Raw genomic sequence first — 25,426 nt, 5'->3', positions numbered from 1 at the left:
CCCATGTAATACCCCATTGTACCCAGTCAAAAAGAAGACGGACAAAGGGGAACCAGCCAAATATCGCATTGGTACATGATCTTAGAGCTGTCAATACTGCTACTGTGTTTAATAGCCCAACTGTGCCAAATCCCCATACCTTGTTGGCCCAAATTCCTCACAATGCCACACATTTTACTGTAATTGATTTGGCAAATGCTTTTCTTTTCTGTGCCATTACATCCTGACTGTTGGTACTTGTTTGCCTTCATTCATTTCAGCAAACAATACACATTAATTCCTCTAGCATGTATACGGATGCAATGGGCCTAGATCTTGAAGATTAGAATCCCGACCCGATGAGATCCTTATTCAATATGTAGATGATCTTTTATTATGTTGCCCCAGTCAGGATCAGTGTATCCAAACATCCCTGTCATTACTGCAATTACTTTTTGGTGACAAAAGGCTGTACGGTTTCATGAGCGAAACTTCAGTTTTGTTGTACCACGGTGATATTTTTGGGCCACTGTGTGTCGCAAGGAATTAGACACCTAAGCTGAAAGGGTGCAAGTAGTTTCAAGAATACCTCCACCACAAACTTTTAGTGCCCTACGTACCTTTTTAGGGCTAGTATCATATTGTCGACCCTGGGTCCGCAATGCTTCGGCTCTTATGCAACCACTATATGATTTTCTCAAAACTGAACCTTTTTCTCTCAACGGAGAGGCACTGGACAATTTTTTTCCTCTTAAAATAGCCATACAAACAGCCCCCGCTTTAAGAACTCCAGATTATGCCAGAGGGGCCCCATCTTGTGTCAGGGCAATAGTAGCAGTGCAGGCAGTCCTGGACAAGGCAGCAGATCTTGTACTCAACCACTGTAATGTCCGTGGCTGCGAGCTGTCAGCTCCAGCCTCCCGCTGACAGCCGCAGCCACGAGTCGGCAAGCGCTGGCCCCAGCCTCTTCCTCAGGAGACGCCAGCGCTTGCATCCACTCACCTCCGCCGGAGCCCGCAGGGTGCGCGCGCACACTCGTACCCGCTCTTAAAGGGGCAGCGCGCGCACCGGACATCTTGAACGACCTTTGACCCGTGAGTACCCTGGGCTATAAGAGGGGTCCAGCCCCCTAGTTCGATGCCTGAGCGTTGTTAGTTTTCCCAGTCTGTCTTGCAAATGATCCCTTAGTGTTTCCCATTCCTGTTGTTACCCGTACCTTGTTCCCCGTTCCTGTTTCCCGTGCTTTGCCCTAGTATCAAGTCGTGCCACGTCCTGTGTCATCTACCACGTCCAGAGGAATCTGCCACGTCCTGTGTCATCTGCCACGTCCAGAGGAATCCACCACGTCCTGTGTCATCTGCCATGTCTGGAGGAATCCGCCACGTCCTGTGTCGTCTGCCACGTCTGGAGGAATCCGCCACGTCCTGTGTCATCTGCCACGTCCGGAGGAATCCGCCACGTCCTGTGGTATCTGCCACGTCCGGAGTAATTCGCCACATCTGGCGCAACTTGCGGCTCCTGTGTCATCCGCCACCTTTGGCGCCATCTGCTGCACCCATCTCATCTGTGCCAGAGCTGTGGCCACCATCTGGACTATTCAGGTACCCTTGTGCGGGACATTGTATTTCTGGGGTGTCCTGTTGTTTGGCCAGCTGCCTCCCCGCTGCGGCGGTACGGCCTAGTGGGTCCACTAACCCGCTCCGTGACAACCACCCTGTGACTCTTTATGCCCCCCATGATATTTCAGCAGTACTCACACAGGTTCAGCCGAAACACCTGTCTGCTGCTCGACATCTGAGATTACAATGTGCTTTGCTTCTTCCTGAGCAGGTGACCATCCAGAGATGTACCACCCTGAATCCAGCTGCCTTACTGCCTTTGGAGCAAGGGGGAGAAGGTATTTGGTCTAAATTTCTTCCTTCTATAGAATATCATGATTGTATGGCCCTTATGGCTCAGGAGACTGTGGGCTTTTCACATGTCAAGGATTCACCATTACATAACCCTGACTTTATTCTCTTTGTGGATGGTTCAAGATATATCGAGGATGGTAATTTCCATACAGGATATGCAGTAGTAGATACCCAAGTAGTACGTAAAGCCAAGGCACTACCATCACACATGTCAGCACAGGAAGCTGAGTTGAAAGCTCTCGCAGAAGCCTGTAGGTTACCAAAAGATAAGACAGCTAACATATATAAGGACTCAAGGTATGCTTTTGGGATTGCCCATGATTATGGCCCTATATGAAAAGCTAGAGCATTCCTCACGTCAGCAGGCACACCTATCAAAAACTCAGACCTGGTAAAAGTCTTAATGGAAGCCTAATGGAACCTACTCAGGTAACCATAATAAAAATAAAATCACACACTAAGGTAAAAAGCATGGAAACCAAGGGTAATGATTTAGCAGATAGAGCAGCAAAAAAAGCAGCCAAAACATCTGCCCCCCTTTCTACCACAATGACTGTACCACACCCAGAGGATGTGCGTGACTTTGTTAACCCTAAAATGTTACAAGTTCTACGGAAACAAGCCAGGCCAGAGAAACAGCGGACATTACAGGAAAAAGGTGCCATCCAAAGAGGAGATGGGTTATGGACTTTGAAAGACAGACTCTGCCTACCCAGAACGTTACATCCTATGATGACCCAGGTAACTCACAGTAAGACAAATCAGTCAAAAACAGCCATGAGTGACTTAAATAGACATTGGTTCACCCCTGGTTTCAGCTTGATGGCCTCAAAATACACCCAGGGATGTATGATATGTGGTCACAATAATGTGGGAACAACTGTAAAAGTACCCCAGAAACATACCCCAAGACCTTTGTATCCTTTTCAGAGACTACAGATCGATTACATCCAATTATGGTGGGAATTTATGAATACGTGCTTGTGTGCATTGATTTGTTTTCAGGTTGGTCAGAAGCTTTCCCAGTGGCCAAAGCGACTGCAATATCCACTGCCAAGAAAATAATGGCTGAAGTGGTATGCCAGTATGGAGTACCCGAGGTAATTGAGAGTGACATAGGCTCTCACTTCACAGGAGAATTAATGACTCTGATCATTACAGCTTTAGGAATAGACCAAGCATTCCATACACCATACCATCCACAAAGTAGTGGGAAGGTCGAGAGGTTAAATGGGACAATAAAATAAAAAATCCAAAAGGCAATGGTGGAAACCGGGAAACCATGGACCGAGTGTTTACCATTAGCCCTCTTTTTGGTTAGATATACACCCAACAAAAGGACAGGGTTGAGTCCCTATGAAGTTTTATTTGGCTCGGTCCCTAGGCTAGGATGTTATTTTCCAAAGTTGCTTAAAATGCGGTATGGTAGGTTAACCGTTTATGTACAAGCTTTACATGGGCACCTTACTAAAATACATTCCCAAGTTTTCTCTTCCATTCCAGATCCACACAATTGTGAAGGCTCTTATAAGCTTCAGCCTGGAGAGTGGGTTGTGATAAAGAGACACGTGAGGAAAAATCTTGACCCCACATACGATGGTCCTTTCCAGGTGTTGCTAACCACAAGTACCTCGGTGAAACTTGAAGGAAAACCCATTGTATTTCTTTCTAATCTAGAAGAAACTGTTAGTACAGTATGGGTACCAGAACCTTTACCCTACGAAAATCCTATTTTGCCCTTGAATAAACTTAGGGAAATATTACCAGGGACTGACCAGGTGAGGAAAATGATGACAGCACACAATGTGACTTTAAAAATGGTAAAAATGGCAACCACTATTACTGCAGGCCATTTAAGACATTTGGCATTGCAACTTCAGGATGTCACTACACATCATTGGTATGACATCTTTACAGGGTTCTCACCCACAGCTTCAAAAATATAAAGTTACCTGTTTCAACCACTTATATGTTTAATGATTTTGTTTGTGATACTAACACGTTTAATTGTTATGCTTTTTGTAAACTAATGACTGCTTTTGGTAGAAGACATCTACCCTATGATGAAAGATTGTTGTGAGATATCAGGTCACTGATCTATGGTGAATCAGGTGAAGAAAACCACTTTCGTAAGCCCTGCCTTCGCTGAAGGAAGTCGAAAAAGTAATTTAACCTATTTTATCACAAAGGGTGGGATTTGTGAAGAAATAATTTCAAAATTCCATGTTTTGTTTTTTGTGTCAGTATACACTGCACAGTATGAGATTCATTTTTGACTTTTAGTTTGCCTTGTAATAATCTGCAGATGCCCTGCAGATTACTTAGTTATTTCTCTTGGCAGTAAAACAGTTTATGCAAGTAACATTCAAGGATGGCGCGCAAGGTCAGAGGGAGGGATTCTCCCTTTGCAGATTACACTCTATGAGTTATGTTCTTTGTTCTATGTGTCCTATAAATATACACTGTATATGATAATTAATGGGAATCTTTCTTTTTGAGAACTTGGTCTCAGCGTCATCGATTCTCCAGCTGGTATATACCTACTTCTAATTCGGAACCTACAAAAATCAAGGATTAGTGGTACCGTTGCAACCACACAAGTGCGCCGAAACGCGCATCGGGGTGGACGTTTATCAATCACTCCAGCACCTCATGGGTCAGTATGGTCACATTTTCTCTCGAATCATCTTCTAATGCAGACTATTATTGAACATGCATTCATATATTACTATGTACATTTTGGTCTGCATTTGTATGCTACACCTCATTTTCTGACCAATGCAGATTTTGTCTATAATTCTGTGTGCAGGACTTTTTGATGTGCGTCTCTTTCTTTTAGTGTGTCTGTGGACATTTTTGTATGCTCTATTTTAGTATTTTTTCAATAAAATTTATACATTTGATATTTGATACTTTATTGCGTTTTGCATCTTTTTTTCGCTTTTGGTTTTGTTATTCAGTTTGGATGCAGGCAAACATATACTGAATTGATTTCTTTTGATCAACCCTCCTAACAAAACTATCTTATGATACATAAATTACTCGTATTTGGTGGGTGATCACTACTATACTTTTCGTTTTGGTTATATAAATATATTACAAAGTTTATTATTTTTGCAAAAGCAGGTCAATAAGCTGAGAGTAAGGCTGGGTTCACACGTGGCGGAATTTCACTTAAATTCCGCTGCGGACACTCCGCAGCGTTAATCCGCAGCGGAGCCGTTTGTCCATTGACTTTCACTTTAATTTAGCAGTGTTCGTTTAGACGATGCGTAAAATTCCGCTGCGGAGCATAGGCTGCGGAGCGGAATTTGGTGTCCGCAGCATGCTCTGTCTGTTGCGGAGCAGTGGCGGACTCATGGCGGAATTTCTCCATTGACTTCAATGGAGATTCTAAATTCTGCAATGAAGTCCGCAGCTGTCATGCACATGTTATGTGTGCTGCGGATGCGTCTTGCTTTTTTAACTTGACATTTCTTCATTCTGGCTGGACCTATGTATTTCTAGGTCTACAGCCAGACTGAGGAAGTCAATGGGGCTCCTGTAATTACGGGAGCGTTGCTAGGAGACGTCAGTAAATAGTCACTGTCCAGGGTGCTGAAAGAGTTAAGCGATCGGCAGTAACTGTTTCTGCACCCGGGACAGTGACTACCGATCCCAATATACAGCAACCTGTAAAAAAAATAGAAGTTCATACTTACCGAGAACTCCCTGCTTCTGTCTCCAGTCCGGCTTCCCAGGATGACGTTTCAGTCTAAGTGACGGCTGCAGCCAATCACAGGCCAATAACAGGCTGCAGCCAATCACAGGCTGCATCGGTCACATGGACTGCCGCGTCATCCAGGGAGGTCGGGCTGGATGCCGAAGGAGGGACGCGTCACCAAGACAACGGCCGGTAAGTATGAATTTCTTTGACTTTCACAAGGGAAAGTGCTGTCCCTTCTCTCTATCCTGCACTGATAGGGAGAAGGGAAGTACTTTTACCGCAGTCCGCAGCAGCTAATCCGCATCAATTTACTGCACATTTTGGGAAGATCCGCAGCAGAATCTGCAACGCAGATTCTGTGCGGCATTGATGCGGACAGTTGCGGAGGAAATCCGCCACGTGTGGTCATGCCCTAAAGGTGGAGCTTCCCTTTATGAAAATGCCCTAAGGGCCATATGAGTAGGAACCTTAAACTTACTGTTGCTCTAAGACATCTTCATCATAGGTCAGTTCTGGACAATGATCTCTATTTTGGAAAAAAATAGTGATCTTCATTTTCTGTGCTTTAAGGCAGGTAAAATACGAGGAACAGACACATGTAGTTTCGCATACTTATAGGGAATAGTAAGTTGCCGGCCATTTTTATACAAGTTCACCTCCAGAGATTAGAGGTGCCCTTAATGCAAAACTGTCTGACAATACCAGATTGTATAGTACATAATACATCTGATTTATGATACAATGTAATGTCAGAATTATTCAAAGAATAAAGATTTATATAAAGGGGGTATTTAGATATTTGTTTGTGGAAAACCTTAAAAAAAACTATTGCAGATCATGTAAAAGAAGCTTTTTGCAAAACTAAAAAGAAACACTTGAAAGTGTTGTGATTTTTTTGTTTTATCATTTTAAAAATTCTTCCTTAACATCTCCAGTAGACAAATTAAAAGTAATTGTCTAACAAAGGGCCTCTATAAATTGTAACCAGGTGCAGTTCCAAATTAAGAATAGCTCTGCTGGAAAGAGAACTTTCTAATTAAAATCTCTAAAATGTGGCATCGATAAAGTACCCCTAGGCTACTAAAAAGTAAAAGCATAACCAATAAAAAAATCTTAGTAATATAAATTTGTCATGGTAAGGTAATAAACATAGCTTTGATACAAGTATAAAATCACCTGCCAAGCCGTACCTCATATTTAACATAAAACACATTACTTATAAGCTCTTTTTCATAATCAATATTAAAATGTTAACTCCTAGAAAGCATCTATAAAAATTACAAATTACACAAAACTTTCCTATTTTTCTATGAAATCTTTATAAACGCTAAGGGCATGACCACACATGGCGGAATTCCTCCGCAACTGTCCGCATCGATGCCGCACAGAATCTGCGTTGCAGATTCTGCAGCGGATCTGCACAAAATGTGCAGTACATTGATGCGGACTAGCTGCTGCAGACTGCGGGAAAAGTGCTTCCCTTCTCCCTATCAGTGCAGGATAGAGAGAAGGGACAGCACTTTCCCTAGTGAAAGTAAACGATTTTCATACTTACCGGCCGTTGTCTTGGTGACGCGTCCCTCTTTCGGCATCCAGCCCGACCTCCCTGGATGACGCGCCAGTCCATGTGACCGCTGCAGCCTGTGCTTGGCCTGTGATTGGCTGCAGCCGTCACTTACACTGAAACGTCATCCTGGGAGGCCGGACTGGAGACAGACGAAGGGAGTTCTCGGTAAGTATGAACTTATATGTTTTTTTACAGATACATGTATATTGAGATCGGTAGTCACTGTCCCGGGTGCAGAAACAGTTACTGCCGATCGCTTAACTCTTTCAGCACCCTGGACAGTGACTATTTACAGACGTCTCCTAGCAACGCTCCCGTCATTACGGGAGCCCCATTGACTTCCTCAGTCTGGCTGTAGACCTAGAAATACCTAGGTCCAGCCAGAATGAAGAAATGTCAAGTTAAAAAAGCAAGACGCATCCGCAGCACACATGACATGTGCATGACAGCTGCGGACTTCATTGCGGAACTTAGAATCTCCATTGAAGTCAATGGAGAAATTCCGCCATGAGTCCGCCACTGCTCCGCAACAGACAGAGCATGCTGCGGACACCAAATTCCGCTCCGCAGCCTATGCTCCGCAGCGGAATTGTACGCATCGTGTAAACGAACACTGCTAAATTAAAGTGAAAGTCAATGGAGAAACGGCTCCGCTGCGGATTAACGCTGCGGAGTGTCCGCAGCGGAATTTAAGTGGAATTCCGCCATGTGTGAACCCGCCCTTACTGTTATGGACACTCATATGTATGGCAGTGCACAGAATCAATGGGTCTGTATTATGGACCTGTATCTGTAGATACTCTGTATACTGCCCTAATTTCTATAACTGTAATATGACACGCATTTGAGCATGCTACATTTTTTCATTTATAATTTGAAACCCTGGAAGTTCAATATTGGGCTGAAGCGGGTACTGGATGTTCTATTAGGCCACGTTCAGACGTGGCGGAATTGCTGTTGAAATCCGCTGCGGACACAGTGGAATTCTGCAGCAGCCGTTTTTTACTTGCGGAAAATAATGGTGCAGAAATTAGGCTGTAGTGCAGAATTTCCCCTCCGCAGCATGCACATTATTTTGCGGAGAAGAAGTGGAATTTCACTGCGGATTTCAACCTTTGCAATGCAAAAACTGAAATCTGTGGCAAGTCCCCTGTGATATCTGCAACGTCTGAATTACCTGTCAAATATGCAAATTTTGGTGCAGATTTGTTGCGTAATTGCCCCTAATCTGCACCAACATTTGCAGCAGAAAAACTCTGCCACGTCTGAACGTGGCCTTACTGATCTGTGCTACAGCCAAGTGCATAAAGTCTAAGGGCATGACCACACGTGGCGGATTTCCTCCGCAACTGTCCGCATCAATGCCGCACAGAATCTGCGTTGCAGATTCTGCTGCGGATCTGCACAGAATGTGCAGAAAATTGATGCGGACTGGCCGCTGCGGACTGCAGGAAAAGTGCTTCCCTTCTCCCTATTCAGTGCAGGATAGAGAGAAGGGACAGCACTTTCCCTAGTGAAAGTCAAAGAAATTCATACTTACCGCCCGTTGTCTTGGTGACGCGTCCCTCTTTCGGCATCCAGCCCGACCTCCCTGGATGACGCTCCAGTCCATGTGACCGCTGCAGCCTGTGCTTGGCCTGTGATTGGCTGCAGCCGTCACTTAGACTGAAGCGTCATCCTGGGAGGCCGGACTGGAGACAGACGCAGGGAGTTCTCGGTAAGTATGAACTTATCTATTTTTTTACAGATACATGTATATTGAGATCGGTAGTCACTGTCCCGGGTGCAGAAACAGTTACTGCCGATCGCGTAACTCTTTCAGCACCCTGGACAGTGACTATTTACAGACGTCTCCTAGCAACGCTCCCGTCATTACGGGAGCCCCATTGACTTCCTCAGTCTGGCTGTAGACCTAGAAATACATAGGTCCAGCCAGAATGAAGAAATGTCATGGTAGTAAAAACAATACGCTCCGCAGCACACATAAGATCTGCGGACTTCATTGCGGAATTTTGACTCTCCATTGAAGTCAATGGAGAAATTCCGCCATGAGTCCGCAACCAGTCCGCCACTGCTCCGCAACAGACAGAGCATGCTGCGGACACCAAATTCCGCTCCGCAGCCTATGCTCCGCAGCGGAATTTTACGCCTAGTCTAAACGAACACTGCTAAATTAAAGTGTAAGTCAATGGACAAACGGCACCGCTGCGGATTAACGCTGCGGAGTGTCCGCAGCGGAATTTCAGTGAAATTCCGCCACGTGTGAACCCGCCCTTACTCTTTAGTATGAAAAATTGTAGTGAAATTATTTGTGTTGTCTACAAGCATATCTCTTGCATGTATTCATCTAGTGTTTGAAGAACCAACCATTTATTATTTAATTACTTTTTTTTAACTTGTTAGTTACTACTTTGTAACTAGATGTGGTTACTATAGAGTTTCATGTTGCAAATATTGTTAAACAATTATTTATCCTCTCAGCATTGGGAAATGCATTCAAATAAATGATTGGGTCACTACTGGATAAACCTTATACAGGTAAATGTTAATATAGTAATAAATTCAATATGCAGGTTATGCAAATGCTGTACCTGCATAATATTTATACTTAGGGTATGTTCACACGACTTATTTTCGGTCGTTTTTCAGGCCGAAAAACGGCCGAAAAATCGGAAGCAGAACGCCTCCAAACATCTGCCCAATGATTTCAATGGGAAAAACAGTGTTCTGTTGCGCGTTTTAAAAAACGGCCACGTAAAAAAACGGCCGCGAAATACAAGTGCATGTCACTTCTTCAGCCGTTTTTGGAGCCATTTTTCATAGACTCTATAGAAAAACAACAGCAAAAATCGCGAGTGGCTTAAAAAACGTCTGAAAATCAGGAGCTGTTTTCCCTTGAAAACAGCTCTGTATTTTCAGACGTTTTTGGTTAAGCGTGTGAACATACCCTTAAGAGGCTCAATTGATTAGCTCAGATTCATGTCTAAATGCAGCAATGTTAAAGGCTATGTACAACTTTGGCATTGTTTTGTTTTTTATATATATATATATATATATATATATATATATATATATATATATATATACAATATATAAAAATGTCTACCAGTCTGATTGGTGCAACGTGTGTCTGAGACTTATGAACTTAGATGTAATCGATAGTAGCTCGATCTTGCGTGGACCGCAGGACTCGCTGACACTGAACCCAGACCGCAGACGCATACAGGATACAAAGCGGCTGTATCTCAAAAGTAAAAATATTTTTTTAATAAAAAGTATTTTGAAAGTTGCACCAATCACACTGATAGATGTGTATGTATATCTATATCTATATATATATATATATATATATATATATATAGATAGATAGATAGATAGATAGATAGATAGATAGATAGATAGATAGATAGATAGATAGATAGATAGATAGATAGATAGATAGATAGATAGATAGATAGATAGATAGATACAGGAGAAATAATCTGTTTGAATATATATACATACATATATGTATATATATATGTATATATTATTTCAAAGGGTACATAGGCTTTCAAAGACCCTCTTCAAAGATGGATAAAACACATGACTGTATATGTTTGCAAAGAAGGCGGAAAAAAAGGTTTTTCGTAGTAAATGTTATTTAAAGTCTAGTTTTCAGGAATATTAATGAGTATAATTTGCTTTACAACTTCAAATAATGTGGTTTATAGAAATTAGAATATTTATTTGAAAAGATATGGAAGCAAAGACAAGCATATTTTTTTATTGTACATGATTTAAATGTAATTTTAAGGCATTTATTTGCATACTGAAGCATGTTGCACTAAAGGATAGCTTTCTTAGTTTTATGATAAGAAAAAACACATACAAAATATTATATTTAAAGGAGTTCAGGATTAGAAAATTATGTCTGCTTTCTTCCAGAAACAGCAACACACCGGTCCACAGGATGTGTGTAGTATTGTAACTCAACCCTATTCACTTCAATGGAGTGAGTTGCAATGCCAGGCACAACCCATGGACAGTTGTGTTGCTGTTTCTAGAAGAAGCCAGGCATGTATTTTTAATCCTGTACGACCTCTTTAATATTATTTAATCCCTTAAAAGCGTTAAAGCACTGGGCATACACTGTGCTCTAGTACCAATAAACAAGTTACAGAGCTGCTGGGCAACTTGACTGAGCAAAGCTCTGATTATTGAAATTGTAACTTGTCAGGCCTATTTCACCAATAATTACAAATTGTCAAAGTCACTCCGATCCTCTTTTTTCTGCTTCCAAAATATAAATTTTGAGAACTGACCGTTCACTTGATACCTAATATATCCCAACCTTCCGCAGGTGCCATTGTAATAAATGTTATTCACTTCACCTGTTAGTAGTTTCTATATCTTGGCTAATCATTGTATAAATATGTGTGTGTGTGTGTGTGTGTGTGTGTGTGTGTGTGTGTGTGTGTGTGTGTGTGTGTGTGTGTGTGTGTGTGTGTGTGTGTGTGTGTGTGTTTTTACTCTGCGTGTCAGAGTACTTTGTGTTGCTAAAGTCGATTTTTTTTCTCAACTTTTCCATCGATACAGCTATGTAAGTGCTTGTTTTTTGCGGAGCGAGCTGCAGATTTTTTTTTGTTTGTTTTTCTTACGGCGCTTACAGTACACAATAGATAATGGTAAATTTTAAGAGTTTGGATCAGTACGGGCGCAGTGATTATGTTATGTTTATTTTTTTATTGCTTACATTATTTCGTGCAAAAAAATAAGAAAAGGATTCTTTTAACATTTAATGTTTTTTTAACGTATTTTAGAAAACTTTATTAAACTACTTTTTACTTTTTTTTTGTTCTACTAGGGTACTTGAACATGCCATAATTTGATCACTTGTACAATACACTGCAATAACTATAGGAGTACTAAGATGGCAGACCTAAGAGGGCTTTCAATAGACCCCCGTGTGCCATGACAACCCATCAGCATCAAGTGATCACAATGTGGGGGGGGTGACAATGGGGCTACAGAGTCCCCTCCCTATGTCTAACCACTTAGATGTCGCGGTCACTTTTGCCACGAGATCTAAGTGACTAAACGTCCGGAGCCGGAGTTATCTCCAATACCGACAATAAGTACAGGGTATTAATATACAGCTGACATTGCTGCATATGGAGTATGCTCAGTTCTTGAGGCCACTCCATACAGAACATAGATGTTGCTATTAGGTAGCAGGTAAAAGGAAAAACAACATTAAGATGGCCACATTATTGAGATTTTTTAAATTACTAAACGAATTAATAAATAAATAACTAAATGCAACCGTAATATAAAACCATTTCATATTTTGAAAGGCCAAAATTAATAAGCTCTCGCAGACTTTTTCGTTGACTGACTGGTGAAAACTTGTCAAAGCAGCCAAATGGAAAACATTTTGGGAACAGATTTCCTTGGAAGAAAGTCATATTAGGATTAAAAAAGGTTTAATAAAAAACAAAGCAATTATTGTTAAAGTCTGATGAAACAGAGAGTTCTTTAAAGGCAATGTCAAAAATATTTAAAAAGGTAGTCAAGCTTGAAAAGATTGTAACTGAACAGTTAGTTCATTAAGAAAGCAATATTAACCATAATAGATATTTTAAATATATGTAAAGAAAAAACATTTCAACTAAAGACATCAAGCTCCTCAAAAAAAAAGTAATGAATGTGACCAGAGGACAAACCGGTAAAATTACAGTAACATTCTAAATGTGTTTTTGACATCTGTGATTACATGTAAAGGTCCTCAAAAATAAGAAACTGGGTAGCTATAATTCATGTATATAGTTAGAAAAGATTAATTTAGTTTAGTAAGATGTATTGTAAAAATTAAGCTGGGATAGAGCTCCTTTATCACATGGTGTTGTAGTCATAAATAGTAATGGTTTGCAGTCATAGATAGGCCATTATGTATTAATTATAATAAACAATGGCCTATCTATGGCAGCACACCACCACTCGTTATTATATACAATATAATAAAGTTCTCTGTTAGGACAGGACTAACTAGTACCTAAAGAATTGTGAATACTAGATGCATTTCTAATGTTTAAAAAATATAGAAATGAAATATGCATAGGGGTTTTCTTATCTTAAGTTGTTTTGTTGTGCACTGCTTTTGAAGCCCTCTTAGGTTTAGATAACATGTTGCGGATTTGCCTTGGATTTTTTTGTGGATTTTCAATGCGGGTATTACCCTTTGCACCCGCAACAAAATCTTCAACAAATCCGCTACGTGTGAACTCAGTTATAGTTTAGTATAAGGGGGAAATTCAAACCCCTTCTTCTTTGCTATAAATAACATACCCCAAAATACATTTCTTCCTTGTAAAGCAATTGTAGTCCATTGCTTAGGCATTTTGTTTGTGTTATAGTATAAGACATATAAATGTATAAACTATTTTGCTGATTGTTAGCCCCTTGATGATTGAGCCAATTTTGGCCTTGAGGACAAGAATAATTTTTTAATTTTGCCTCTTTACATTTTGATGGTCATAAGTCATATGTTTTTTAATTTTTGTTCGACATATTGTAGCTGTGAAAGGCATTTATTTGCAGGACGAGTACTTTATTTATGTACCATATTTTGGTACATATGCATTAGCGTTTCATTTAGATTATATTTTAGTTTTGCAAAAATGCTAAGAAAAATGCAGTTCTGCTGCAGTCTTCATGTTTTCTCCTTATGCCATATTCCAATCATCATAAATAATGTTATAAATTTATTGTACAGGTTATTACAGTCATGAGGATATGAAATATGTATATATTATTTTATGTCTTTGGACTTAAATGTAATAAAATATATTTATTGTAAAAAGGTTTTTTTCTTATTTTGCTAATAAATTTTTAACAATTTTTTTAAAATTGAACCCCTTTAATGGAGGATTTTTTATTTAGATTCTTTATTTTTAATTTATTGCCATACTTTGTATCTCTAAGGCAGTACATAATACTGGCCTCCCGGTCTGCCTAGAACGGAAGCCGGTCAAGATCCGCCCGGCGTCATCAGCGGTGGAAGTCAGCTGTATGTTACAGCTGACATCCACCTGTAATGGCAGGAACCGGAGCTAGCTCCGATCCCTGCCATTAACCCCTTTGATGCAGCGGCCACTAACAGGCTTTATTCCGATGCAATAGCCTTTTTACTGCGCTGCATCGGAATAAATAAATAGAGCAGGGAGCCATTAAATATCCCTGTTCTCAGCTACTAGAGGTAGCTGATAGCTAGGAGCAGCCCTGCTCTAACAGACGAGATTGATATCTGTATCCATCTCACTTGTTTAACCCCTCAAATGTGGCGCTCAATAGTGAGCGCCGCATCTGAGTGGTTTTGGAGAGAGGAAGGGAGCTCACACCCTCACCCCACCAGCACCATGAGTATAAAAATTTCAGAAATTATTGATTATTTTATTTTATTTTCTTTGCTGCAATGTGGAGGATGGAGGGAGGTAAAGTTGGAATAGTGTATAATTTTTGGCGTATTTGTCGTATATTTTTTTCTTGAAAAATAAATAATAATGATAATAATTAAAAAAAAGCATTGGCCGACCCTGGTTACATAGCAGAATTGACAGGCTGCAGAAGGTAAAGGTGTTCATTCCCTGGCCATAACTTTATATGGAGAAGGGAGGGAGTGAAGAGAAAGAGTGTGATTCAGCAACAAGCGCTGCATCTAAATCTATGGAGAGGGTGAGCAGAGGGAGGAAGTCGGAGCAGAGAGAAACACACGGAGATGCTGCTGGTAAGATGTAAATTTTACCCCAGTGCTGGATTCTCAGCTACACCACTCATTACTGCTGTATAATGTCCTCCATGCTACTTCTGCCTCTATATACGTGATAGATACGATTGGAGAGCAGGATTCTCCTCTTCTATAAAACATGATAGCCATTAGACTCCGTCCACTAGTTTTTAGACAACTGATAATTAGAGATAGAGCCTGCAAAGGGAAAAACGGCTAGATAATGTCACATATAAGTCACATAATGGCCAGAAATAGTGTTATTTCTCATGTACCCACATATGACAGCTTATTCTGAAAAGTCGCCTGAAATGTTAGGTACGCTTTAAATAATTGCTTTGTATGCAATTGTATCATAGGCACCAGGCAATTTAAAAACGTATGAGTTGATCACCTGCTATTTTAGTGAGTGTACTTCTAGTTATTGTAATAATAACGTGCTATCCTTAATATATATTATATGCTTCAGTTATCAGCTTTATGTTTAGTATTCATCCCTATACGAATTACAATTATTTTACTGAATTCGATATGTCCATAATTACTTGTTTCCTATTTAAGAAATTGCTATACTGGAAATTGCATATGTCCATAACTACATATCTCTTATTTAAGCAATGACTATGTTGGCAATTGCATTATACGCTAGGCTCTTTAGACATAGGTATTAATTAGCAGTCATAGATGTCACTTTCTAACTATGTTTGTCAATTTCTGATACCTCTTCTCTCCGGTCTGCATGAATGGAATATGAAAGTGAATCATTACCCTGGTGACGGCATGCACAGTTCATAGCGGTGGGCTGATGGAGGCATTAGAAGTGAGGGTACATTCCAAACATGGGCCAATATGGGGATGTGATTTGATGACTATATCATGTTATATATCTACAGATTTGTACAGTATTTTGTAATCTGTTTGGTACTGTACTTTCCCCTCTTGTCACAAGCTACAGCCTTATGTTAGGCTAGGTAGGTGACCAAGTGAGAGTAGAGGTAATTATATATGTTATAGTCTGTAGCAATCATCATTTCTCCTATTATGCAATATATGAAATGCTGGATGCTTGATAACGTTATGTAAACAGTTGTGACTAGTAGCAATTCTATCTTAAAAAATATATACTGTATATTTTTTTTATATGAGCTATAGTAAAATTTATTATTTTATCTAGTAAATACACTCAGTTATATTCTTTGTGTATATTAAAGGCACTATATCAAATACATCTACTACAATTGGTAATCTTTATCCCAAAATTGGTAAACTTTATCCCCCAACCAGGGTCTCTTAAGGTGCTTACTAAAATAAAAAAATAATCTAGAAGGCTTTACCGCATAGATTATTGGACTCCTAAATACACTCCTCATATCAGAGATTGGATTACTTGTACATTACTAGTGTTATGTTACCAACAGCCTCTATGGCTTCCATAGGCCTCGTCACAATATCTGATCATGTCCCTACTTCTCTAGAATTAAAAATTAGCTTTCTTCCAAAAATAAACTTTTCTTGGAGATGATACGAACTCTTAATAGATGCTGAAAAAAGGTTAACCACAAATGCCTAACCCGACTGTGTGGAAAACACATTATGCAGTAATGAGCTGGGACCTTTTAGCATTGGGTGCCCATCTAAAAAACAAAACAAAACACTAAGCAACTGTATTCCCTACTTCATCAAATTGCCACCTATAAATGTATCCATAAACTGTTCAACGGCTAGGGATGCTCTAGACGACCTTATTGTGCATTGAGGCACAAATTGAAACAACAATTGTATTCAAGTGGTGATGAAGGGAGCAAGCTCATATCCTCTATTCTAAAAAAGGGGATAGACCGCACCTTTATCACCCCTATTATGACTTTGCATGGTAAGATCCTCTACTTTAGATATTGTTAAGGCCTTCCATGAGTATTATACCTCTTTGTACAAATTAAATAAAGAATAACCTATATCATCAAGTGAAACTCTAAGCCCTTATTCACACTACAGGGTTTCCCGGCCGGGTGACGGTCGTTCATAAAACGTAGGAACAATAGACCCCTAATGGGCTATTCACACGACCGATTTTTTGACGCCCCGGGAAACCTGGCCGTCAAAAAATGGGTCATGTCCTATTTTCGGCCGTTTACCCGGCCGCCCGGCTCCCATAGAAGTCTATGGGGCCGGGTAATACACGGCCATCACCGGAATGTGTCCCGAGTGATAGCGCAGAGTGCATGTGAGGAGGAGGAGTTGATGCCATTCAGACGAATGGCTGTACGCTGGAGATACACTGTGTGGCAGGGCCAGGGTGTACAGCAGGTGGAAGGGAGCACTACTCTGGCTCCCTTCCCCTGCTTGTTTTAAAAGCCTCCTGGCCCCGCGACACCTTCGATGGCGCCGCTAGCATCTGCTGCTGCTGCGGCTGCTACTATTGTAGCGATGCCACTATAGCAGAGCAGGGAGGTATCTCCCTGCTCTGCTATGTGCTAGCCCCACTTTAGCTCCCTGAAGGAGTGGAATCCCCGTGTGTTCGGGGATTCCGCTCCTGGACAGAGCGCTTGATGTCTCTGTCCATATCTGGGCAGTGACATCAGGGGAAACTCCTGAAGCGGAATCCCCGAACACATGGGGATTCCCCTTCAGGAGTTGCCCCTGATGTCAAATTTTGCAGTTCCTTTCTTACCAATTATAAACCTACTCGACCTCTCACTAGTTTTGAAACTTATATTTTTATGACTCAACCCATTCCCAAATTTCTTGACAAATTATAGAACTTATTGATAACACCTTCTCAAGATGTCACCAAACCACTGTAACTTTTATGTTGGGAAAAATATTTGGGTATGTCTTTATCAGAAAAAGACACACAATTTGTTTTTTCACACTCTCATGGATTTTCGTGGTGCATAGGAATTCTAGAAAAAAATTTAAACTTCTTTCAAGGGTGTAAGGACGTCTGAGCTTTTACATCATCTAAACTTAACAGATAATAAACTCTGCTGGAGATGTAGTACCCAGAAAGGGCTCCATAATGCATATATGGTAGGATTGTGAATTAATTAAGATATATTACACAAAGGTTGAGCAATCCATACAAGACATGGGACTTGCTCTTATTGTCTCTACCTATTTCTATACTTTCCCTAACAAAATCATATCTTCTGACCAATTTAGTTGTGTCTGCTGAGGTGTTAATACCCCTTTATTGGCCTCAAATAGACCCACCTTTTCATATAGAATGGATTAACCCCTTAATGACCAAGCTTGTTTGGACCTTAATGAACAAGCCAGATTTGTCAAATCTGGTATGTCTGACTTTATCAGAGAATAACTCTGCAATAGTTTTGCATATTCAAGTAATTCTGAAATTTTTTTTTCGTCACATGTTGTACTTTATTTTAGTAGTAAAAGTAGATGGATATGATTTGCATAAATGTATTAAAAAATACAAAACTTTGTGACATTTTGTAAAAATTTTCATTTTTCCCTATGTTGAACTGCAGTATGTCACATATGTACATACATATGTTCATTTTTTTTTAATTAAATATATATTTCCATCTCTTTACTCTATTTTGGAAGCACTTTTGAAAAAATAAAATAAATTTTGAGCAATTTAGAAGACTTACAAATTTAATAATAATTTTATAAATTTTGAAGTACGTTTTGATTTCCTGGACCAAGCCAGGTTTTCAGGGCCTTATAGGTGTCAGAATGATGGGAACCCCAACAAATGACCACATTTTGAAAACTAAACCTCTTAAGGTGTTTATCTAGTGGTGTAGTGAGTATTTTGACCCCACAGGTTTTTTTTTTTGTAAGAATTCATGCAAAGCAGGTGAAAAAAAAAATAGAATTACAATTTTTTCACATATGTGTCATGGTAAAGGCAGATTTCTTTGTAAAGCAAACATGAGAATGAAGAAACACACCCCAAAATCTATCACCCTGTTTCTCCAGTGTTCAAAAATACCCCCATTGTGGCCTCGATCTCCTTACTAGATGTGTGGCTTGGCCAAAAATGGAGGCAGCACCCTTTGGCTTTCAGGGACAATTGAATACATTTTAGGCCCCATATCATGTATTTAGGGGCATTGAACTGCCTGAACAAAAAAAAAAAACACCCAGAAATTACCCCATTTTAAAAACCAGACCCCTAGAGGTATTCATCTAGTGGTGTAGTGAGCATGCTGACCAAATACAATTTTAAAGGAAGTATTATTTCAGATACTATGGGTATATAATGTTTTCTTAAAATTCTTATTACGTTTCCAGATAAAATAGAGGAGACGTGGTAGAAGGTTATTTTATTAGAAATATGCCACATTAATAAATTTGTGCAGCATACAAAAGAGAAGTGAAGGCGTGTATTCATAACGGATGCATGTTGCTATGGACGTATTTGCCTGTACTTATGACTATGTCTTGCTAAAGAAGCAGTTGTCCCGCATCTGTGAAATTATGATGTCATTGTGGACAGAATTCTGTCCTAATATAAAATCAGTCAGAGAGGAAAAAATAAACTGTCCTGGAGTGACGAGCAATATCTTCAAACAAATGGAGGAAAATGTATCCAACTATGTGGCAAACTCGAGTCTATTCACAAGATAGAAGAACACCTGCAGGGCTGTCATGACAAGGTTTTTTTGTTTTTTTTTCAGTGACTGGTTGTACAACGTCTCTTTAGCGCCATTAATCCCTATATGAGGGACAAATGTGCCAAGTGATGCGGTACACCATAACAGGCCCCTGCCCGGCAAGTTAGGAACCGCTATGTGCACAAAAAAGTATATATAAAGGGGCAGTGTCCAAAACCTTCTATAGGAACAATAAAGGATCACTAATCCCCAAAATGATGTTGGTAATCTCAGAAGCATTGTCGGGTGCAAGAGGTCCCTGCGAAAACCCGAATGTAGTAAAGCCCATAGTGTATTGATTAGGAACAGCTCAATTATTAGTGATCCTCCAAATAAAAAAAAAAGATCATGCCCGTATCACCATACAGAAATATTAATACAAATAACAGTTTTGTTTGGCAGGACATAGTCATAAAAATAGTCAAAAGAAACAAAATTATCAAAAATATGAAAGGGGTAAAATATTTTCTGAAAAAATAAACTCTACTACCTCTCCCAAAATAATTTCCCCCCACTTAGACAGCCCACAAACTAAAATGAAAATATAAATTAAAATTGACTTCCTAAAAAGACCCCCTTCCCCCACTTTGGCATTCCCTATATAAAATTAATAATTGTAAACTGTGTGGTACGTTTCGAAACAGGGGTAGTTGCAGAATCCTGGTTGAAATGGGCACATCGGGCAGTAGAAGCGACTATCCCTCCTCCTTCCATGCTTACTACAAACCCAGCACCATTTTTGTGGATATCTTTGCGTCTCGGTGGAAATGAGGGGGTGAAGAAAGTGTCACTCTGCAAGTCTCCGCACATCCTCAGACTCGTAGGGTTGTGCAGGGGCATTGGAGTCAAATAGAAGACGCTCAATAACCTCCTCCTGGAACTGGAGGAAGGTGAGAGTTCCTTGTTTTTTTTATAAAGCACAAACCCATTATAGGCAGAAATCTTAATTAGGTAGATTGCTACCTTTTTGTACCATGCCCTGGTCTTACGCTTCACCAAATAAGGTTAAAGCACCTGGTCTGACAGATATACACCCCCCCCATGAATTTATTGTAGTATGTCACACAGACAGGCTTACTCTTTTCCACGGGGGCTCCTCTCACTCTAACTGCCGCTGTGGTGTCTGAATGAAGATTGGACAACATATAGGCGTCCTTCTTGTCATTCTACTTTACTGCATGTAACTGCTTGCTTGCCAGTGCGAATGACGCACCCCTTTCCACACGTCTGGACACAAATTGCTTTGGGATTCCCATCCTGTTTTTACGAATTGTCCCGCAGGCCCCTGTATTTGCAGCATGGAGGTGTTTAAAAAGGGGGACACTGCTATAAAAATGATCAGTGTAGATGTGGTACCCTTGGTGCAGGAATGGCACCATTAGGTCCCACACAATTTTGCCGGATGTGCCAGTTGTCTCTGGGCAGCCTTTGGGGATTAATTTGGCGGTCTTTGCCGTCATAAGTCAAGAAACCACCGGTGTACCCTGTTGTACTCTCGTATACCTTAAAAAATGAACACCATATATGGCACATTTGGAGGGGATGAACTGCTGGAATGAAAGACGGTCCTTGTAGCTCATCAAGGATTCATCCACAGATACATTTTTATCTGGGGTGTAGGATGTAAGAAAAGATTCTTGTAGGAGGGAAATTAAAGGTCTCAATTTATTAAGGTAATCGTAACCTGGGTCATTTTTTTGGGGGACTTGGGAGTTATCTATATAATGCATGAAGCGCATTATAGATTCATATTGGTGTTGGGACATGACTGCTGCAGACAGGGGTAGCGTGGACAGCTCTTGATACCCATTAGGAGCGGATAGTTGGTTTTTTGACCAACCCCATATTTAGAGTTAGGCCTAAAAAAAATTTAAGCTCAGAGACACTATTGGGGGTCGATGATGAGTAGACAGATGTGGGTTTCTGTGCAATAAATTGTCTAGATATTTATCTGTTGGACAATTAACTCCAGGACTTGGTCACTGACAAAAATGTGGAAGAAGTCCAAAGGGGTATAATTAGCAACATCCACTTTTATTCCTGGGGTTGCTGGCAGTTGCAGGGCCTGGGGGGAAAATGAACACGGGAACACAGGAGGTATTGCACCACTAGGCCCTGTACCACTAGCCCCTGCACCACTAGGCCCTGCACCTGGGGATTCAACAGCGACGACTGATTCCACCACCATAGGACTATGGGATCCAGAGGTACAAGTAGAACTTGAGTCGTCACTGTCTGAAAAAAGTTCTACCTCTGAAGCAGAGTCAGTGTCACTACCTGAACTGCCAGATCATAGCAAGGTGTACGCTTGCTCCACAGTAAACATTCTCCGAGCCATTATTTAGTAAACCAAAAACCAAACATAGAAGAAAGGCAGAAATTGAATCCAGCGCTGAGTCCTTTTGGGTCTGTTTAAAATAGGAAGCTTCTTCCAAGTTTTATTGACAAAATAGTAAAAAACAAATGCTGTGATTACGGCTAGAAGCCATGACTAAGGACGCAGTAGGCGTCAGAAACGCGTAGGCACCGCTCACACTGCCATAATCCCTCCATTGTACTCTGGGAATACCCGTAATCACTGCATTTGTTTGTACTATTTTGTCAATAAAACTTGGAAGAAGCTTCCTATTTTAAACAGACCCAAAAGGACTCAGCGCTGGATTCAATTTCTGCCTTTCTTCTATGTTTATACGTGTGCCGACACGAGGACCCGTGCGCGAATGAGACTACACATCTGTGTTAAGGTGAGCTGGAGGAACCCTCCCATTGTTTCAAAAACCAAACACATTAGGAGCTTGAAACTAGAAATGATGACCATATAATTTCAAATTGTATAAATACTTTATTAAATTCTCATGTTAAAAATTAAATGTTTACATATCATGAAAATAAACATTTACTACAGAATATATCAAAGAACAATAATATCAACAATTGGCAACACTTATTATATTGTACTGGACAAAGAAAATCATGTATGGTAATGTCTATATAACATGTGACAAGCTTTATAGTGATAGTATAGGTCTATGTCAGAATGCTAGCAAGTTTAAGGAGTTACTCAACGCTGAACAACCAACCATGTGTTTTACTTATAAAAAAGCAGAGTCCCTGCATATATAAAGAAAGGAACACTCAGGGATGAATATATCACTATTACAATAGTATGTCCTCATACATTGTACATCGTCTGCTGTTTAAATGTTTTTTTATATAAGTATAACAGTATCCATGTGAAATAACTTACTTATCCTTAGATGATATTAGTTTTAAGCGTGTGCTGCGCCTCATTATTTAGGTAGAACTGGAACCGTTAGGCTACTAACTTTTCTTTAATGTTTTTTAAAAAAAAATAATTTTTTTTTCTTTTTTTTCAAACTAAGAGAATAAAAAAAGGATACCCTGCCTATCACTGGGTAAATAAATAAATTCCTAAAACCAGCACACAAAAAAATTATGTAAAACTGACAAACAACAGGTAATAATAACCTGACGCTGCCAGAAAATGTACTGATCACTTGTGCTCACACAGGGGATGAGGGGGCACAAACGGGGTGATCAAGTGGCACAAATGGGGTGATAAGGGGGCACAGATTTGAAAAGTTTGTATAATTTTTTCTTCACTTCACTTTATACAGCTCAGGATTTGGCTATAGTGTCTCTCTCTCCTCTCACAGATCAACTACAGTAAGGGGAGAGGAAGACACCTCCCATGTCCTGGCTGTATTTAGTAAATATAATGACATAGATCACTGTGATAGGTATATCACAGTGACCATGCCAGTAGGGACCACTGAGATTGGTCCTTGGCATGCGCTATTTTGATTATCAGGGATGGGGGAATGGGGGGTGATCGGTGGGGGCTGATAGGGAGTGCTGGGCCTAATTTTTACTATTTCACTCTTCTCTCACAGAATATATTCTGTGAGAGAAGAGAGAGAAGAGTGAATAACGGATGATCACGTGACCAGGGACCAGACAAAACGGTCCTCGGTCTGTGCTCTGAGGCCTCAGATACATCGGTAGCTGAATACACGAAGTTTACACGCCTCCTGGGGGCGCTATCTTATGCCAAAGCACTGCCGTGAAAAGGCGGCGCTCTGGCAGAAGTACCCTTAATTGAAAATAAGTATAGGTGGTCATTAAGGGGTTAATAAAAAACCAGCAAAATTATAGGTTAGAAGAGTTTTCCATTTAGGAAAATAATATTCACTCATCTTTTCTTAAAACTTGGAAACATTGGCTGACCTGGTATGAAACACAGCAAAATTTACACTCTACCCTATAGTATCTCAACAGACCCACCAAACTCCCCCCCCCCTCCACTACTTAACCCCTTCAGAACTGAGCCTGTTTTGGCCTTCAGGACGAAGCCGATTTTTTCAAAACTGACATGTGTTACTTTATGTAGAAATAACTTTGGAATGCTTATATCTATCTATCCAATTTTTTCAGGGACCAGTTCAGTTCTGAAGTGGCTTTGAGGGCCTTATATATTAGAAAGTCCCCATAAATCACCGCATTTTGAAAACTGCACCCCTCAAAGTATTCAAAACAGCATTCAGAAAGTGTTTTAACCCTTTAGGCATTTCACAGGAATTAAAGCAAAGTAGAGGTGAAACTTACAAATTTCATTTTTTTTTTGCCAAAATTCATTTGTACCACAGAAAATTTTACCCAGGAAATGCAACTCAATATTTATTGCCCAGATTCTGCAGTTTTTAGAAATATCCCACATATGGCCCTAGTGTGCTAATGGACTGAAACATAGGCCTCAGAAGCAAAGGAACACCCAGTGGATTTTGGGGCCTCCTTTTGTTTAGAATATATTTTAGGCACCATGTCAGGTTTGAAGAGGTCTTGTGGTGCCAAAACAGTAAAGACCCCCAAAAAAGATACAATTTTTGAAACTATGCCCCTCAAGGAATTTATCTAGGGTTATAGTTTGCATTTTCAACCCACAGTGTTTTTGCTAAAATTATTTAAATGATGTGAAGATGAAAATCTACTTTTTTTCTAAAAAATCCTTTTTACAAGGAATAAAGGCCTCAACATTTCTAAAGCAATTTATCCCAAATACAGCAATACCCCATATGTGTTAATAAATGGCTGTTTGGACCCACAGCAGTGCTCAGAAGGGAAGGAGTGCCATTTTGGTTTTGGATTTCTGATTTTGCTGGAATAGTTTTCAGTGCCATGTCGCGTTTGCAATGCACTGGAGGGACCAAAACACACCCCTCAATGAATTTTTCTAGGGGTATAGTTAGCATTTTGACCCTACAGTTGTTTTGCTGAATTCATTGGAATTAGTCTGTAAAGGTGAAAATCTACTTTTTACAGAAAAAACGTAGACATGTTTAATTTTTACAAGGAATAAAGGAGAAAAAGCACCCCAACATTTGTAAAACAATATCTCCTGATTATGAAAATATGCCATATATGGTAATAAACTGCTGTTTGGACCCACAGCGGTGCTTAGAAGGGAAGGAGCACTATTTGGCTTTTGGAGCTCAAATTCAGCCGAAATGGTTTTCGGGTTCTATGTCGCATTTGCAAAGCCTCTGAGAGGTAAAACCACCCATAAGTGACCCCATTTTGGAAACTACATCACTGAAAGGGGTTGTCCGAGATTTTTTTTTTTAGTACATTTAAAAATACATTACACATTTTAAAAATTGCATAATATACTTACCCGTGCAATCTTGCTTCTGTTCTCCGCTCTGGCTCCTTCTTCCTTCTGGTCACATGAGCTCTGACGTCACCTTTTCGCCACCTCCACTGTCGTGTCGTATCCCGATCACATGGTCTTGTACCAGAGAGACCCCGGATGGTATACGACACGTCACTGGTGACGTGTCGTATATAGGCTTC

This window comes from Rhinoderma darwinii, chromosome 5 (genome assembly GCF_050947455.1).
Source record: "Rhinoderma darwinii isolate aRhiDar2 chromosome 5, aRhiDar2.hap1, whole genome shotgun sequence".
Classification (NCBI taxonomy): Eukaryota; Metazoa; Chordata; class Amphibia; order Anura; family Rhinodermatidae; genus Rhinoderma; species Rhinoderma darwinii.
This window is presented reverse-complemented; position numbering follows the sequence as displayed.